General features: G+C 37.9%; 1 non-coding gene across 1 annotated transcript; it reads right to left on the bottom strand.

Moving 5' to 3' along the window:
* Positions 1-325: 325 nt before the first annotated feature.
* Positions 326-397, bottom strand: Trnap-ugg (transfer RNA proline (anticodon UGG)). The gene has a single exon. It is a non-coding gene; the product is annotated as a tRNA-Pro (tRNA).
* Positions 398-10,605: the final 10,208 nt, after the last annotated feature.

Here is a 10,605-nt window from a genome sequence, read left to right on the forward strand (position 1 = left end):
GGATTCCAAAACGGTTCAAGACATCGGATTCCGTCATGCACTCATCGAAACATTTTGAAAATACCCAACTTATATTAGTAATGTAGGAACTCAAACTTTCCAAAAAAAAGCTCGTTTTTTCGTTCGTAAAAAAAAGTTACGTAAATAGAATATTACGTAAAAAAAAGTTCGTAAATGGAGGTTTCAGTGTACATAATTATTAAAATATGGCTATCCTAATATGCTTAAATCCAGGCGAATAACTATTCTCCTAATTAATCACTATTTGTTGGTGAGAAAGGAACGATTCTTTGTTGAAATTTAATGTGTCCAAAAAAGCTCATTCGGGCTCAACCGGGATTTGAACCCGGGACCTCTCGCACCCAAAGCGAGAATCATACCCCTAGACCATTGAGCCGCTTGGTTGGAGTCTTGGCTATTCAATATGACATAAGCGACTCAATCATCTACCTATTCATAAGAAAAAAGTTCAAAAGTAATGAACGTATCGAAATATAGTGACATGTTACTAAGCAGAATGTTATCTCCATCTGTGTAACCACTTGTCTCCAGCTTCGCGGTAATTCATTTCACGGTTAAATTGTACATCCTCACTATGGTGACTGTATGGAATATGGAATGACGCATCTCGGCTGTAGAATAAATAGCCTTGTTTATCGTCATATGAATAACCCGCAGAAAAACACGGGAAAGAGCTGATGAGTGGTGACGCATTTCTCATGTTTACTTCGATCTATCGAACTGACGACATCGTCGCGTGGTTGGCACGAACCATCCCGGACAGGACCGCTACTGGCGTAGTAGAAGCCTGACGGGTTTTTTTTACAGGCAATCGAAATTATTCTTACATTCGCTTCTCTCTCTCGGCACGTTGTTTTGTATTGAGAATCACGTCGTCGTCATCACCGGGAACGGCGACGACATCGACGGAGAAAAACTTGTTTACATTCGAGGCAATTATTGCGCGTCTGCTCGAAGCGAGCAAGTCAGGAAATTCCGAATAAGACATTCTATTCCACTGGCTTGAGTAATCAAGAATTTTGGAGTATTTTGAGGGAGCTTCTCTTCTGTCCTCTAATGTTGGCCTATACGAAGTTCCAGGAGTTTTTAATTACCGAAACATGAGAAAATAAAAACAAGACTTTCGTGACATCTCTGCTAATTCACACATTTAGTAACCTTCTATTTCAAAACTGAACAAAATCAAATCACAGTATTGAGTATAAGAGTCCAACAATCCGAATACCGAATACCGAATACCTGATCACCTAAGTACCCCCTCCTCCACTCTAAAAGCTCAAACCAAGCGAACGGCAGATCACCGTAGAAGGATGAGCTGCACTTCATCACAGAGATGCATTCGATTTGCATATATGTACGTTCATAAAAAAAAACCGTCGGCGTCAGGCGCGTGTGATGGCACTGCTGCTGTACAACCAACCAGTGCGGTGCGACACTCGCCCGTTCTGCCGCATACAGCTTTGACGGTGAGGGTCTTCTCGTCGCGCGATCAGTGACTCTGATGGGCTACGTTTACGACGTTCGTATAGGTATACCTGAACGAATCCTTGAACTACTCTCGCAGTTTTTCTTTTGCTGCAGTCTCTGCGCGGGTTGGGGTTGGGGGTGGACTGTTGAATGCTGGTGGCAGTAACGCATCTGGAGGCGATAGCAATTCGCACTCATTCGCGGCGTGGGTTTTAACGCGAAAACAAAACAAATCGCAAAACCACTAGATGTATAGTCAGTTCAGTTTCTGTCCGGTCCGAACCCGGGGTACAGGGGGTCGGGGCGGGTGGCTCACCCGTTGGCGTTGGCTGGCTGATGGTGGTGGGTGTAGAAACGGGAACAGGTCTCCGCATCGTGAATCGCCGCGGGAGTAGGAGGCCGTAACGTAATGTTCAACAACCAAACCACCGAGCAGAGTCGCTCACTCATCTCCATCGGTTGGGGCCGAGAGGTGCGTTTGAGACTGTTCGCTTGCTTGCTTGCTTGGGTTGGTGAGTGATTGTGGAAAAAGATTTTTTGCCTTTACGACTCGATGCTGTTCCGAGCAAAGCACACGTAACACGTGCCGAGACACTAACTGACTGACTGCCGAGAGTGTCGTCGAAGCTGCTCGAGAGAAGGGAAACCGATCTAAATATGCCTGCCCTCAGACTTGGTGCGGCATGGCGCGGCTGCTCGGATGGAGTGATCAATTCAACTTTAATTCGCTGTGAACACGCGGGCATTATTATCGTGTTTTTGTCGCGACTCACGGTGATATTTATGCTTCCAATATTTAAATAACCATATTCGTTTTGCCAGTGTTGGTGTGTTGTTTTCTTCGATCGGCCGCTTGGTTTGTTTTTGTTTTCGCGTGCGAGCAAGCGGGTTGCTGTTTGCCCGTGGAATGTCGGATGATTTTATTGGATGCAATAGTCACTTCACTTTATTTCTGTTTCATCGCATATTTTCTCCTGGGGCACTTGATTTTCAGCGTGTTTCGAATTCCATAGACTCGAGACGAAATGGAGCAAGTTGTATTTTTCGGATTCTTGATCGTGCAAGTATAGATAAGCACTTATTCGTGATTATTATGATTTACACGATACAGAAGGACAACGGAACGTCAAACTTAGTTACACGCAGTTATATGGAGGCATTCACATCAGAGCCGTCTTAAGACCACTCGGAGCCGCTGGGCACAACTGAGTTGAGAAGCCCCTATAATTGAACAGATATAAACTGCTGTAGAGTAGGATGATCCAGAAATGTTCCCCAGTGATACCATCCGTGCCACCTTGAGCTTTATTTTTCAAATTTAAGCCAAATCATTCAACCATGTGAAAGTATTAAAATTACTGTAGGAATCAAAATATATGGAGAAAAAATTTTAAGTTTCCATCACTATAGGTGGCATTGTAAATGTTCCGGTACCATCGAAAAACGGAAGATGATTTTGATAGATCCTTAAAAGATATTTGCATTGCTGACCAATCTGGCCGAAAGTGGCAAAAGGCCTAACACACTATACGCGTTTATGGGAGTTCGAACTCAGGTGAGCTGCGTACAGTATAATGGACTTACCAGCTGCGCTATTCCCTCCCCAGATGATATAATCTGACCTTCATAGTTGTAAGGCGTTGTTTGAAGCTGAAGAGTTCCTCCGTCAATAATGAGGAATGATGGAGTAAGGCGGGTTACATGTCAACACTACAATGTCGACGATTCATTCAATAAATGTTCTTACACTATGATTGTCTAGTAAAAATATTATTTATTTATTTATTTAAACTTCTTTCTTAAGCAAATAGCAAATTAAGCAAATATGCCAATAAAATTCAACGTTAATAGATGACGACTACGTGATTTACAAAAGTTACATTGATTCGTGTAATGTTGTTCTCAATTTCTTGCTGTCCCTGTGGCTTTTTAAAGCTGAAAAAATCAATTTCCGGCTTTAAAAAAGCCACATTTTTTCAATCATAATTCAACTACATTTACAGATGACAATATTGAATATTGCAGCGATTGAAATCAATCGATATTATGTCAAATCTAAGTGCGCGATTCCAGATTCATTCATTTTAGATATTAACATTTTTCGCTGCAGGAATAGAACGATTTTTTAAAATAGTGTCTATTCATGCACAAATTGTTGGTCAAGTAGATTTTTATTATATACAGGTAAACTTCCATATAACGTACCTTCGATATAGCGTCACTCGATATAACGTACATTTTTCCTCGCTATAACGTACATATTTTAAAATTATGTTTATGGTCAAAATTTCTCTTCAATTACGCATGTATTACATATTTTACGAATTGAATATGTTATACACAATCTTAAAACGTACTTATTGGTTTTCTATTGAGAATGTTAGCAATTGGCTACATCATTGAAGGTTTCGAGAGGTTTTTATCCAATTTTATTTGCGTATGATCGTAGTTTATAAAAACCAAACAATTTTAATTTAATTCAAATAAGCAAAAAAGAAACATGGAACCACAGAATTTTCTTATAAGAAAAGTTGTTTAATACTGCTAAGTAGGTTAGGTTTTAAAAATTAGTTACGCTTTGTCAAAATTCTACAAAATAAAGTGAGTTTTTTGCATGTTTCGATATAACGTACAATTCAATATAACGTACATTTTTTAAATAGAAATGTACGTTATATCGAAGTTTACCTGTATTCTGACAGAAGTATAGTGAACGGTTCTGAGAGGCGATAATAGCAAACAAGTACATTGTAAATATTTTCAAATTCAACGAATTATCTCAAAGACGGCGCCGGTAGTTAAGTGGCAAGATTATGGTTTTATGGTAAAGTCGCCTCTCTGGTGTCGGTGCAGTAAGAGACCAAAGGAAAAAAATAAATAATAACAATAACATGGTGCTACAAAATAGATATAATTGAATGCACTTTTAAAGTGATGCAGTAAAGGTTGTAGGTCTGGTCAAATACTACACAAAACCATGTTTGATCAATTTAGTATATCCTCAAAATCTTGATTTAAAGCAAAAAAAACGATTTTTCGGAATTTTTGACACTAAAAAATTTTGCGCGGTCTTTTTTCAACCTATTTTAAATTTTTTGAGTGTTTTGGAAAGAAGAAAAAATAACCTTTCCAACGATATGCTATGTTATGTTCTTTTTTTTTAATTAGAAACGTAAGCTGTTCCAGTTTTGGAGTAAAACCGAGGTCAATCCAAATAAAAAGTTACATGACGACGCACAGCAACTCATCGAAAGAGTAGAAGCTAACTAGATCGTGAACATTATATTGAAGACCTTTTCTACTTTCATCATTATTTAAGATTGAATAGAATATGAACGCCGTAAGAATTGAAATACTCGCTTTCGATCGCAACATCCTTGGATAATAATGGATACCAACCATTCCTTCAGGATTTTGTAGTACATTGATAGTACTTTCAAGATCACACTATTTCATCTGCCTATTATCGCAATTTTCTTGGAAAACTGGCTCCAAATAACTCCAAAAACTTGTCTAAAGCCATCAAAACTCAAAAGCTTATGGTTTAACCACAAAATAATTACACGCATGAATTTGAACATTTTGACCACTGTGCGGCTTAGTGGAAAATGCCTAATCTAGCCGCAAAAGTATCGTGAGACCTCAAAAAGTCCAGGAGTTATTTTTAGAGGTTTTCATGTAGTTTTCCATTCACAATCCCTGATGTGATGAAGAAATGAAAGTTTGCCAAATGCGCGGATCGCTTGCCAAATAAGGATTGTGTACCGAATTTCGACATCTTCTTCTTCCACTTTCTGTACAGCTTTCTTTATGCAAATTTTGACACCTTGTTGGTTGCCGCTACTGCTTGGTGCCTGTCGAACTTTCTATACGTGTTGTTTTTGCTCAAAATGAATTAAAACTTGAATCGGAATGCTGGATTGACGTTTGCATTGCACAGTGGTCGCAATGGTACCAAAACGTGCGTATAATTAATGGTGCTCTAGGAGTTGATTTTAGGGATTTGGTGTGTTAGAAACACTTTTTCAGAATGGAAGCCCCCTTCTTTTGATGTATGCTGAATTGTGATTAATCCACCTACAAGTGAGATAGAAAATTTATTTCCACTAACTTTTAAGATAGAGGCACGATGTCAATGACAAAGTTATAGTAAATTCTACTACGAGAAAAATTGCTGAACATGCAAACTCTCCAAAATGTAATGGTGTTGAGATAAAGCACGTTGTTTGTGGGAGGCACCCAAAAAATCATTTTTTTATTATAATTTTTTTCTGAGATTTTTGAAATTCTTCAAATGTTCTATGAAGTTGTTGAAATTAAGAAATTGCAGATATTTGTCGAAGACGTCAACATTTTTTATTTCAAAACTTAAGAGTTATTAAATAAAGTGGGTTAAAAATACCGCCATTTTGAATGACAATTACTAAGAGATGTGGGAATATGTGGAAGACATTTCGATTCTATGAGAAAGACAGTAAAAAGTACTATAAGCAAAAATACTATTCACAACAGGCATCCACCGGCCTGTACATAAAAAATACTTTCCGGCAATGCATGTTTTTCATTTTGTAACAAAATAATTACGACATTTTAAGCATAACTTTCTATAGCAATTGTTTCTATGTGTTATTCTATTCTACGAATATTCTAAAAAATCTTTGGAAATGTCAAAGTACACATATGAATCCAAAACTCTCAGCTCTGTAGTCTCCAACTTACGAATTATTCCTAAACTAGCACAACAACAAAAGTGATCAACTAAAAAATGCGCAAAAAATTTTGGCTGTCTTTACAAGAATAAAAACCATTACAAACAGTATTAGGGTTACTGCGCCCTAATTCATCTTAACTCCTCTATTCGTCCCACCCATTGGAACTCATTAGTTAGAGAAGTATTTGCTATCTCTATTCAACGCATTAGCTCAAAAAGTCTAACTGTACTGCTTCTAAGGAACGAAGGAAAGATGGTGATACTTACTTAAGCGCAATCCAGTCACTCTAAGTCGAGTTATCAACGAAATATTGTGACATTCCGATTAATGAGATGGATAAGGGCTCGTCTACCCTATATGCCGTTTTCATGAAACAATTACGTGGCCAGAATTGTCAATAATTCTTTTGCAAGCACGCATTAAATGATTAAATATTTGAAATTAACCCTCAAAAAGGCAAGCGAAAATTGTGACTTCATAAAGCATCGCTTCTAAGACCCAATGAAACCAAGAGCCTCTTTTTTATCGTTTTACCAGTGAGAGAACCGAAAGCCCGAAAACGCTCGATCATTTGTATTTCGAATTACAAATTCATTGAAACTAGGAAACTGTAACTAGCCGAGCCTCTGAGACCCCTTGCCTTTTTGAGAGTTAAAATTTGACAAAGATGTAATATATAGGTGAAAATATTTTTCTAAAGATTTTCTGACAAGTCGGATCCTAAGTAGCAACTCTGACCACACAGTCGTACTTATTTTGTTACAAAATGCAAAACATACATTGCCGGAAAGTATGTTTTGTATACAGGTCGGTGGATACCCGTTGTAAGTAGTATTTTTTCTTATAATACTTGTCACTGTCTTTCTCGTAGAATCGAAATGTCTTCCACATATTTCCACATCTCTTAGTAATTGACGTTCAAAATGGCGGTATTTTAACCCACTTCATTTAATAACTCTTAAGTTTTGTAATAAAAAATGTTGACGTCTTCGACAAATATCTGCAATTTCTTAATTTCAACAACTTCATAGAACATCTGAAGAATTGCAAAAATCTCAGAAAAAAAGTTATAATGAAAAAATGATTTTTTGGGTTCCTCCCAAAAACAACGTGCTTTATCTCAACACCATTATATTTTGGAGAGTTTGCATGTTCAACAAGTTTTTTCGCAGTAGAATTTTCAATAACTTTGTCATTGACATCATGCCTCTATCTTAAAAGTTAGTGGAAATAAATTTTCTCTCACTTTTAGGTGGATTAATCACAATTCAGCATACATCAAAAGAAGGGGGATTCCATTCTGAAAAAGTGTTTCTAACACACCAAATCGCTAAAATCAACTCCTAGAGCACCATACATAAAACGCACGTTTTGGTACCAGTGCGACCACTGTGCATTGGTCCAATCCTACGTCCTGGTCATGCAGTGCCTCGTTTCCTACCGCTACCATAACTTCGCTTGATTGTCTGATGCTCTCGTCACATGGGTTAAGGTGCAATGTGCGAATACGAGCAACTGATCCATTATTATCCACACGCTAAAGAGTAACAAGTGAGTTCTACTATTTTTTGGAACATAGCCAGGAGAATGATTCTACATTCATCCTAAGTTGGGGGCCCTTAAAAGCCAGGGGCCCCTGGCCCTGACCTAGTGTGCCCATGCGTAAAGACGGTACTGATTCACATATAACATGTACAGCACGGAACGTTTTGACGTACGGAACGTTTTGACGTACGGAACATGTAAATGGGACCATAAGGAACGCATTCAACTTATCCTGACGGAATGGTGACATGACGTCGTTCTTTTCGGTTGACGGAAGCTAATGTATCGTCTTAATCGAGTTTCACTTACAGGACCGGCAGATGACGTGGGTAGTATAGGTACTACTACCCACTTGAAAATATCCGAGTGGGTAATTATCCACTCGAAATTTTAAACAAACTTTATATATTAAACAGCGTGTACACTTTCAAATTGCTATAACTGTATTTTCCGTTAAAACTTAAGGTGAAATTAGTTTAATGTCGAACTCTGAGCGTGTCGTATCGTTAACTGCTCACGGTGTTCCTAAAACCGTTATTATCAAAAAAATGACCATAAATTTGCCATACGGCATTCGAAAGATAAGTATCCAAGCATCTTCTCAGTGAATTTCAAAATGATCCATCGAGGGATTCGAGAGAAATTGCAATTTGAAGTTTTATGACACGTTTCATAAGGCTACCAGCAAACACCCACGGCTTTGGTCCTATCTCTACAAACAAATTTTTTTTGTCTACTTATTTAGTACATGGCATTCGAAAGATATAGTAATCAAGTATATCCCCTGCAAGTTTGAAAATATTTCATTGACGGAATCGAAATTTATAACGGTTTGGATGTGGTATGCGGTCATAGATGGGTTTTCTACCAGACTTCAAGCGTGAATCCATGTTTGTCCATTGACTATTTAGATCGTTTATAGGTGTCGCGGTTTTTAAAGGAAAACCTTACCTTTTCTAAAGCGCTAGAGCCAGAGGCCCCAGGATCTAGCGGGCGCTACGCTCAGTATATACAAAAAATCATCGAAAATAGATTACTTTTCAAAGGACCAACAGAATATCATTTGTTTCCAAGTGATGCCAGATTCGACCTTCTGTGAGCGAAGCGAAATGTTTATTGAGAAACAAAGCGTGACTAAAAGCCATTTTTGTCGAATTTCTTTATATTAGGAATATTGTACTGCTAGCGTTCATGTTCACTGAATAAAACAGTTGTAAGTTCAGGAGTCCTAACTATTAAAAACAATTCATGTGAAATACAATTTAGGACGCTCAACAGTTTATTTTTTTAACACATTTTTACTTGATTTTCTAAGATTCTCACTTCAAATTTCAACACATACAGGGCGCCAACAATTATTGTCTATGGCTTTGTGGCCAACTTATTTACCATTAGTCTGGTTAGGACCCGTGACCAGTGCCGTCTTTGCGCATAGGCACACTTGGCCAGGGACAGGGGCCCCGTTGTTTTAGGGACCCCCAATTTAGAATGAATTGCAATCTTTCTACATTCTAATCGCATTGTTCTCTAGCGTGTTGGTAATAATGGATTAGTAGTATGATGATACTGAACAAATTTGGACGTCAATTAAACACTTCGATTCAAATTTCATTTTTTTTAGCAAAAGCAATAAAATGTTTTGTACAACACGTATACAAAGTTCAAAAGAGACCGAGCAGGAGCGGTACCCAGAACACGGTAGCAAAACTGACACAAGTAGCAATACAGAGAGTGGAAGAAGATAATGTCGAAATTCGCTACAAAATCCTTGTTTGGCAAACGATTAGCGGTTGGGGCAAATATTCAGTTCTTCACCACGCCTAGGACCGTGAACGAACAAATCTACGTGGAAGCTTCCAAAAGTGACTTCTGAACTTCTTTGAGGTCTTACGAAACCTCGATACTTTTTCGGCCGGATTTGGCATCTTACACGATGCCTTCATAGACTGGTACGGAAATATTATTATTATTTTTCTACTACACTCCGCACTGCCAAAAAAAAGTTTTAGGCCGTCATGAAGGTGTAAAACCTCAAAAAAATCAAAAATTCCTTTGTGAAGTGTGATTGGAATAGTCTACACCTGGGACGGGACGTGCGAAGACGGTCTTCTTTTCCCCTCTTGATTTTGTTGTTATTTTGCAGTGTGTAAAATAATTTCAAGCAAATGTCGATAAAGCATAACTACGTCTTCTATTGTTTCTGTGTTCAAAAATTCATTTGAAACACATGTAAAATATATATTCGACGAATTTCGAGCTACATCGTATTCAGAGTTGGCAGCACCCTCAAAGATTTTAATGAAACTTTCTGTACATGGAGAATTTGTCATAAAAAGCCATAGAGCGAGTAATGACGCTTTAACCTAGGCTTATTCGCCAGGGTAAGGTGTAAATACCACTGTCCCATCCCAAAGGACCAAAGGAGTGACATTAACCTTCTTAGCAAAGTCACTCCCAACGATTTATTATATCCCCTTTAAATTGAAACGGTCGGTACGGTTGTCCTCGTTTCTTCCTACTTTACGATTCAAAATAATTCGTTAATTAAATTATTTATTAAATGCATAATTTAATTGCCGTTTAATTTTGAAACATCTTCAAACCCAACTCTGCACAGTAGGCCTGGCCGTTTTAATATTTGCGACATATGAAAATCTGCTTCAAATATTAATCTTGACCAGAAAAACATTTCACAAAAACTGCAGTGTTTTCCAGGATGCTTTTCAATACTGGGTGTGTAAGGGTTAGAATAGAATAGAATGGAGACTTTGTCACAAAAAGCTTTGCATCTTTGATCTAGACTGTCTTTTGAAAAGGTTCAAACTTTTTTTACCAATTTTTTACAAATGGCTATAATGAC

Source organism: Topomyia yanbarensis, chromosome 2 (genome assembly GCF_030247195.1).
Source record: "Topomyia yanbarensis strain Yona2022 chromosome 2, ASM3024719v1, whole genome shotgun sequence".
In the NCBI taxonomy this organism is placed as follows: domain Eukaryota; kingdom Metazoa; phylum Arthropoda; class Insecta; order Diptera; family Culicidae; genus Topomyia; species Topomyia yanbarensis.